Below are 8,670 nucleotides of genomic sequence, written 5' to 3'. Positions count from 1 at the left end.
GCCCCTCCGGGGGCTGCCCGGGCGGGGCCCCGGTGCTCCCCGCCGGCCGCCCAGGCTGGCCCCGCTTCCGCGCCGCCCCGGGAGCTCCGGGCACTTCCGCGGCCGCCAGCGGGGCGGCAGAGGGCAGAGCGCCCAGCGGGACCCGCACGGACAGGCACCCCTGCGCCCCGACGGGCGTGCGCAGATCCCCGCGGGGCCGCCGCCGCCGACACCGGGACACGCCCGGCCGGCGCGCCCACGGACACCGACAGGCACAAAGTCACCCCTGCCCAACGCAGGGGCGCGGCCCGAAACACACACGGGAGCTCCCGAAGCGCCAAAGCCTGGGCGCGCACACGGGGAGAAGTAACGACACGCGCGCGCCCCCTCGGAGGCAGCGGCGCGCCGCGGACGCCGACGGGCCCGTCCCGGTGCTCCGAGGAGCCCCCCTCGGGCGCCCCTGACCTGCACCCACCCCGCCTCACCGCACCCGCGCGCCCACACACGCGCCCGCTCGGCACATTCCCTTTCAAACGTTTGGCAAGACCGCGGGAGGCGACGCAGCAGCTGCTGGTTCCTCGGCGCACTCGCTCTCAAGGACCGCTGGTGCCCTCCCCGGGAATTTGCGGGCACTGGAGGCAGCTCCACCCTCTGGAGTTCATTCGGAGCGGACCGGGGTATGCATGTGCGTGTTCCTGCGTAGGGAGACAAATTTGGATGCTTTAATTAGGAATTCTAGGGAGTTGCGGCATCACTTACTGAGGAAATGACAATATCCTGAAAACGGAGCAAGTCTGCCTTCAGTCTCTTCTTCAGCGATCCTCCCACCGCGACAGAAAAGCCCTTTCTTTTCATCTACTGGACAGTTTGGTTGATCTGTTGGGTTGACCCACATGAAATTGCTGCTATTCTGTGATTTCTGACCTTCAAAAAATGTCAATTTCATATGGCTCAGGTTAATAAGAATGTGTTAACATTAAGAACATTTAAAACCACACACAGCAAAAGATGATTTATTTTTCTGAAAAAGTCAGATCAAGCCTTCAAACTAGGGTCTTAGTTCATGAAATATTTTCCTTTGCATCTGGCATATGACTTTACTGTTGAAAAATTAATTTTCAGGGTTTGATTTCACATGTATCAGTAGTGTCTTTGAAAAACTCAAAGTATTTCATGCAGTGTGACCAAACATACTTTGTAGATTACATAATAACATAACAATGGCGAACATTTATGGAACATTCTGGTATGTGCTTTTCATGCATTATTCCATTTAGTCCTTCCTGCAGCCCCATGGTGTGGGAAGGGGGGGAGTACTATTTTTAGCTTAATCCACAAATGGGGCTGTAAGAGGAAAATAACCTGCTGAGGGGCACAGAGCCACGTGGTGCCAGAGGCAGGTGGTGAACCCAAGTCTGCATGACTCCAAATATTTCAGTCCTTTCCATGTACAGCACTTTCAGGTACAGAAAGGGATGGATGGCAGGGAGGGACTATACAACTGGAATCAGAATACCACGGTTCCAGCTCTGCCCTGGAACCTTCTATCTCACTTCCCATAGACAAATAGAGAAGATGGACCCCTCTTCCCTCCTTCCCTAGCTGGGGAATAAAGTCACTTCCACAGGCTGGGTGAGAATTCAATGATCCAAAATAGTGAATGTGAAAGTGCTTTTACACATGTAAATGCCACACAAATATGGGCTATAAGTGAAATTTATATAAATTACTTAGTAGTTTAGAATATGTTGTTAGACTTCTGTGAAAGAACAATATAGGACAAAAGTAACAGGGACAATTACTATAGAAGTAAAGCTCAGAAACAAAATTTACGCTACTTGCCCCCCCTTAACTACTTTTCACTAGCCAGAAATGGTTTTGCAAGACAGATGCCTTAAAAAACAAATATTTTCCATAAAAGCCACAAATATGAATTAAGGATCTATTATGTTCACATAGTTTTCAAAATATACCCACTCTGTATTTGAGTTTTCCAAATTTGGCTCTGGTATGATACATTTTAGGAAGAGACAGTTTCTGTTATGCAACAACGTTTCTTTAAATATTCATCTACCCCAGTTGTGGAACTAAACCATTTAACCTCCTTCCTGTTTGTGAAGCTATGGAATAAATAAGCATATTGTTTAATCTAACCATAAAAAAAAGAACAAAGACTAATTCATTATTTAGGTGTCCAAAGAAGTCACTTAAAGGTTTAGCTTTGAATATTTTGAGAAGCACCTTTTAAAAAACCCACAAACACTAAATCAAGAAGGGAAAACTGCTTCTGTCAACGAGGAAGTTCCAGGTCTTTGCCAAAGACAACCATTTCTCTCTCCCCTCTTCCGTCTCCCCTCTCCCCTCTCCCCTCTCCCTCTCTGTCAATTATGGATTAGAAAGAGAACGGGAAAGAGTTTAGTAGATCACTTAGTTTAGGCTCCCCCGTCCCTCTAGTCTGTAAATGAGGAAACAAACGTGCAGAAATAGGAAGTGGGTGGTCAAGGGCAGCAGAGGAGGTGAGTCCAGGTCTGCTCCTGGCCTCACAGGTGTTTACTGCCCAGCGCTGTCATTTCATTTTCCAGCAGAGGAATTCGACTAGTCCAACTTGCTGGGCATGTGTCCTTAGAGAGTTAATGCTTCAGTTAAACTGGAAAGTTCTTAGTAGACTAAATGTACCTTTATCTGATGTAAGCAGGAGCAGAGTCCTTATGGTGACTGACAGTGTCTAATTACACATTTTTTCAATCCCTTAAGACACTAATTTGTTGTTTCCTACCTGCAAATGGGAAAAAAAACCCCACATTTTGACTTCCTGAACAAGTGGTTGAATGGGAATAAGGTGCCAGAGAATGATGCCCTTACACTAATAGTTGAATGGCTCAGGAAAAATCTTACCCTGGTCTTGACTTAGACGAGATTCCTTCCATCCCATTATTCTCTGAGGAGAGTGACATCTGTAGATTTGTTTCTAAATGACACTTTTAAATGTCTGCCTTTAATCTGGTCTCTATACAGCATCACCTCATTAAATTTACATTTAATGAAATTAAATGCATGTAAAGTTCTTAGTATGCTGCCTTGGAAAAGAGATGGCTATTACTGTTATTATCTTATTTTTGAATCTAGAATGCATACTTATCTTAGATCCCATGTGTGAAAGGACTTCTTGAACATGGATAATGAGTAATTTAATTTGAACTGCTATGAAAAAAAAACATAACATGGTTCTTCAGACAGAGAATGATTCTGAAAATCACCATTATCACTGAGTTGCATAGCTGGATGGAATGTTAATGGTTTTTGAATGAAGCAGCTCACAGTGTAGTCAGGTCCCTACGCAGTGCACGCATGGAAACTCTTAGCCAGGCAAGCTCAGCAGCTGCTTTTGTGAGTGTGTGTCTCCGACTACCCGCATACTGAACTGAATCGCTTCTTGTAGCTCCTGCTCAGCCACCTGATCTCAAGTCTGCCCCCTTGAGGCCACTCGAAACGGGTCTCCTCTCTCCTCTCCAAGACCGCGCTGAGGCTTTTCGGAGAATCCCTTAAATCTCCTTGAGTCTTCTCTTCAGGTTAGCAGTTCCTTGTTCCCTTGGGTCTAGAGCTTCCTTTGCCCTCACAGCAGGTCTCTCCTCTTCATACTTGGGTTTGTTTGATGTCTAAACTTAACATCAGTACCTGGAATGATCCTAGAACCAGTCATCAAACACTTTGCAATCACCTTGGCAACCACAAAGTAAGCAGAGCAACCAGCAAAGCTTTCAGAACAGCTGGTTATACCAGATGAATTTAATTTCCTGCTATGCTAGCGTTTTATGAGAGACGTGCTAACAAATTCCCCACATCTCAGGGGGATGGAACAAAGGGAGACGTCGTTAAGTCAAAGCAGGAGAGCCTTCAGTTGGCTGCGTGAAGGACCCTTTGGCCTGAAGAGAATTAATCATTCAAGGGTCTAAACTCGAGCAGCTTTTCTCAGTTGGGGTTTTGCAAGAGAATTAAACCCTATAGAAATTATTTGATGACCGGTCTTCCCAATTCTCCCAAGGATGGTACACATCTATTACCTTCCTAGGGACGTTAGAGAGAAATTAAGTCATTACCTACAATGTAATGGATGCCTTGGGGCATAGGACTTAATTTTCTGGCCGAGTCGGAGTGGGATTGCTTGGAGTCTCCTTCAGATGTGGGGATGAACACCGTGAAGACAAACGTATCTACGAGATGTACACAATTGGGCGGCGAGGAGAGAGCATGAAGGGTGATCAGGAGGCCTGGGTTCTGGTCCCAGAACAACTATAATGCCATATATAAAACCTAAAGCAGCCACCTTTTTCCTTGGGACTCAGTCTTTATCCACGAAATGGGAAGCTGGCCTAGGGGACATCTGAGGGCCTTCTTATACTAAACTGAGCAAGCCTGTGGTGGGAAGGAAGCATGTTGAGGGCCACTGAGGCGAGGACTTCCTGACCAAACAGCTACAGAGGAGCTGACAAGCAAAATCTGTCAATACCCTACGGAACAACTTGGCTATTTTTTTTTGTATTTCACCATTGCAAGTCCCACTATTCCAAATAGCAGGTGTACTATTACTAACCAAATATTTTTTTGACATTGACTTACTTCTAAAAGTCTAATACATTTATTTTTAAAAGAAAATTTTGTCTTACTGCCATTACTACACGCGGAAAACCAGTGTCATCTTCCATAAATAGAAAGTAACCATGAAAACAAAACAATGTCATTAAATTCTAGCTAGATTTTGTTGCCTGCCAAAGTTCTGAGCCTGGGGCCTGCTCTCTCTTCACTGAAAGGGGAGGTTAGCAAGTGATGGGGAGATACTGATGGAATTTGAGCACCAAATGAGACTTTCTCCATCTATTCAAAAAGGTTGAAAGAACATCGAAAAGAGAACAATTCTTTAGTAGTATGTTGTTATTTAATGTGATGTTCCTAAACTATTTAAAATAACTTCTTAATTAGATGAAGGGGGAAAAAAAAGAATCTTTAGTCTCCTGATTTGGTTGACAGTTATGTGAGGGTATGCACATGTCAAAATTCATTATGATGTACACTAAAATTTATGTGCTTTATTGTATCTATCTCAATAAAAAACGAAATGGAATCAGATACAGGAAAATAATTCCCTGCTCTATCTAATGGTATCTCAGCCCCAGCCTTGCACTAATGAGGCACGTGCAGGGCTCGGGCTTTGGATCATGGTGGATCTGGGTTCTAATCTTGATTCTCCCCTTAACCAGCTAAGTGCTTCAGGCGATATGCTTAGGCCCTCTGGGCCTTGGAATGTCCTTTGTAAATTAAGATAAAATCGCTTGTATGATGGTTGAGGAACTAGGAAGAATGTATGAAAACCTGGGTTTGGAAAGAAAGGGAGAGCAAAGCAGCACAAGGTGAGTTCGCCGGAAGTCGGAGGGTGAGTCCAAGGAGTGGGACCACGGTCGGGGCCCAGGGCAGCGGCGGCCGGAGAGTCTGCAGGCCGGCCAGGGGCGAGGAGTCTGGGCCGTATCAGACTTGAGCTCCGGTTGGACATCAAAGGGACGTTAAAATGCCATCATGATGAGATGAATAGACCTGGAGTGATGTGCCTGCTGGTGGTGGTCCTCACGCTGGGATCCACTCTGAAGAGCAATAATCTCAGCAGATGCCTCTGATGGTGAAATGAAATACGCCATTCAAGGAGCTTAGCACAATGCTTCAAAAACTGTTTATTACTGTCATCATCCCCATCATCATCGTCATCCTGGATTTTCCAGCAGAGCTTAAATCGCAGGACTTTGTATTTGTTTCTGTGAGGACAGGCCTTTAAATGAACATGCAGATTGACCCAAAGGGAAAAAAATTCTTTGTATAAATCAAACTACTAATAATAGACTTTGGGTTGGATTTTCTAGCACCTGTCACTGAGCTGAAGGCTTATGTGTGAGTGGTTGGATGGAGGAAGGGCCCCCAAGGGACACCCGAGCACAGCGGATCCTGTGAGCAGCTTGGAGCGACTCTGGTGCCCGCTGCTCGGCTTGCCGTCCTGCTGCTTTATATTCTTAGCTGGACAAGTTGCTCAGTCTCCCTGTGTCTGACTTCCTCATCTGTAAACTGGGTCTGTTGATAACAGTATCTCACAATCTCGTGAGTTTGTTAAAAGGAAGAAATGAGTTAGTATCTGCAACTTGGCACATAGTAATGGATAAATTAATTATTGATATTAAACTTAGAGATGCTGTGGAAAAGTCTGTTAGCTATGCACTCCGGAAAGAGACTGTATATGCAACCCTCCGGGCTGAGGCACCACGAAGTGCAGACTGGGGAAGGAAACGAGCAATGTCTGGTGGGCCCTGCAGGGAGGAAGTGCAGTCATTGTGGGGATCAAGCAGCGTCTGCTGCAGCAGAGGAGGACACTAGGCAGGGCAGAAAGGGAAACAACTGGAGAAGGTAAAGCTGACAGGAGCTGGGGAGGAAGGGCAAAGGAGGAGAGAGGCCTGCAGTGCCCTCAGGAGAGGAAGTGGGGCTGGCCTAGCCCCAAAGCAGGGGCCACTGCTGGGTGGCTGTGGGTGAAATTGCAGTATTTCCAGAATCTCTCGCCTAGCCTTAGTGCATTTCATAACAATAGGTGTTCCCAAGGGGTGGAGAGTAGCCATCTCCATGTCAATAAGTAATTACAAGGGGGACCGAGGGCGTATCTGGACCAGAGAGGTTGGGTGGGGTCCCTTTTTGCAGCCTGGTCATGAGAGACATGGGCGAGCAGAAGTGGTTGACTGCTTGTGAGCAATAAACGGTTTCTCCCACTTTGTTTCTCCCTTTGACTGATTTCAGATTCAAAGGTGATTTGCCCAGAGTTGGGAAAATATTTTCTCCCCAGAGTCACAGTGGCGCAGGGCCATGGAGAGGAGCTGATGCCGCAGCCAAGCCTCAGTGAGGGAGGGCGGAGAAGCGCACCCCGAGCGCAGAGGCAGCGGGGCCCTGTCCTGACCCTCACACCTACTGTGTGCTGCCCCTCCGTGGGCCTCAGCTTCTTCATCTGTAAAGTGAGAGGTTTGAATCGCGTCCAACGGTGATTGTTAAGGGGCCTGAAAGACAACAGGCATCGTTTTTCTGTATTGTATGTGCATCGCATACCAGAACCTGGGATTCGCACCTTACATACATAATTTCTTCTATTATTCTCATTTTGTGCAACATTACAAGGTAGGCACAGTTATTCCCATTTCACAGATGAGAAAACTGACATTTTAAGGTGTTAAGCAGCCTGCCACAGGTTACACAGTAGGTGAAAAGAGCAGGGCTTCAAACCTGTCTCTGTCGGCTCGACAGTCTGACTCTGAGCGGCTAAGTTGGGACCCAGACGCAGTGAACGGACCGCAGTGTCCGGCTGCTGAGGCAGCAGCACCCTGGCCGTCAGGGCCTCGAAGCTAAGCTTGCCAGGCTGCTGGAGCAGACGCAGCAGTTTCCAGTCACTTATGGGGAAAAGGCCAAAAGACCAAGATTGTGGGACAAGCATCCCAGTCGCGATTTCAAAAGTGAGAAAGAAGGAGGACATTAGAGGTGAGAAGTCACTGGCATGAGCCCCTGGGCTTTGCTTGTGCCCTTTCCTCTACTCACAGCACACCCCCATCTCCATTCTGCCTCATTCTCTTCTCCCCACAGCTCCTGCACTGCCCCCCAACACTCTCTCTCTCTCTCTCTCACACACACACACACACATGTGCATGTGCTTCCTCTAGGAAGACTGCTGACCATGAGACCAGATTAGATGCTCTTCCATGTGCTTGGGTCGCCGCGTATGGTAGCACTTACCCTACATTGTTATTGTTCCCCATTTTGTTTGCTGATATTATTTACTCATCTGTGTATCCTGAAAACCCCAACCCAAGGCAGGCACTGCACACACATATGCGGGCACACACACACACACGCACACACGCACCCATATTTACCTAGATATTCCTAAAGCATGGGGCTGGCGGATATAAAGAACAAGGCAGGGTCCTTGCTGCCAGGAAGCTCACAGGCTGGCCGTGGAGGCTGGTTTCTGGGTGATGGGGTGAATTCCGTGGCAGAGGGAGGAGCGGCGGCAGCTTTGCGAAGGAGCGGGTGAGCATCTGAGCAAGGGGTCCCTAGACAAGAGACTAATGGGGTTTTTAAAAAGAAAATAAATTGGTAGGTTTGTTTGGACAACAATTTGTAGAATTTATTAAAATGGACAATGTATGTTCTTTGATCTAGCAGTTCCCTAGCTAGAAATTTGTTCCTTAAGTATCAGATGTGTAGGTAAAAATACTGTTTCAATTTTATCTGTAGCAAAGATTAAAACAAAACTAATTGTTCAGAAAAGGGAAACAGTTAAGAAAATCAGAAGATACCCATAGAACGTGATGTGCAGTTTTTACAAAGAATGAAGTAGATTTAAATATGTAGACTCAGAAAGTTGACCATGCTTTATTATGAAGGTCTAAAAACAAAATGTGTACCAGCTTGTATGCAATGATTCCATTTTTGTTATGTTAAAAAACATGTATGAGAGTCTGGGGCACCTAGTTACCACTCCCACGTCCTGCTGATTGCTCCAGGGGGAGTGTGGCCGACAGGTAAAGACGGTGCTGCCTCTCAAAGATGCACTGCCAACGCCAAGATGAGGGTGATCACTCTGTGACCAAGGGCGCGATGAAGCCTAAAGGAGAGGCA

Source organism: Manis javanica, chromosome 14, assembly GCF_040802235.1.
Source record: "Manis javanica isolate MJ-LG chromosome 14, MJ_LKY, whole genome shotgun sequence".
Lineage (NCBI taxonomy): Eukaryota > Metazoa > Chordata > Mammalia > Pholidota > Manidae > Manis > Manis javanica.
This window is presented reverse-complemented; position numbering follows the sequence as displayed.